The sequence below is a fragment of the Aythya fuligula genome, chromosome 1 (genome assembly GCF_009819795.1).
Source record: "Aythya fuligula isolate bAytFul2 chromosome 1, bAytFul2.pri, whole genome shotgun sequence".
NCBI classification, from domain to species: Eukaryota; Metazoa; Chordata; class Aves; order Anseriformes; family Anatidae; genus Aythya; species Aythya fuligula.
The window spans coordinates 55772279-55772619 of NC_045559.1; positions in this window are offsets into that span (position 1 = coordinate 55772279).

Consider the following 341-nt stretch of genomic DNA (forward strand, 5'->3'; position numbering starts at 1 on the left):
TATCTTCCTGGCAAAGCAGTCACAGGGCAGAAAGTCCTCTCCTGCTCTCGGTGCACCCCAGGAAACATGCAGCTGGGAAGGTGCGCTCCCCTCCCCACTAGCGCCCAGCTGACCTGCAGGAGTGTTGGGAGGAGAAACAGAGGCAACCCAAAAGTGAGCACACTTGCCTGCTCCTCTCTTCTGGCCAGCTTGAGACCAAAAACTGTGCTGCTGTATCTGGGGAAGGCAGCATCAGGAGGGGGGGTGAAAAGTCTTACCAACCCCACCCACTCCTGAACAACCCCTGGTCGGCGCAAATGTACAGAGCTCTGAGCAATCACATTGTCATCCCAGGAGGAGGT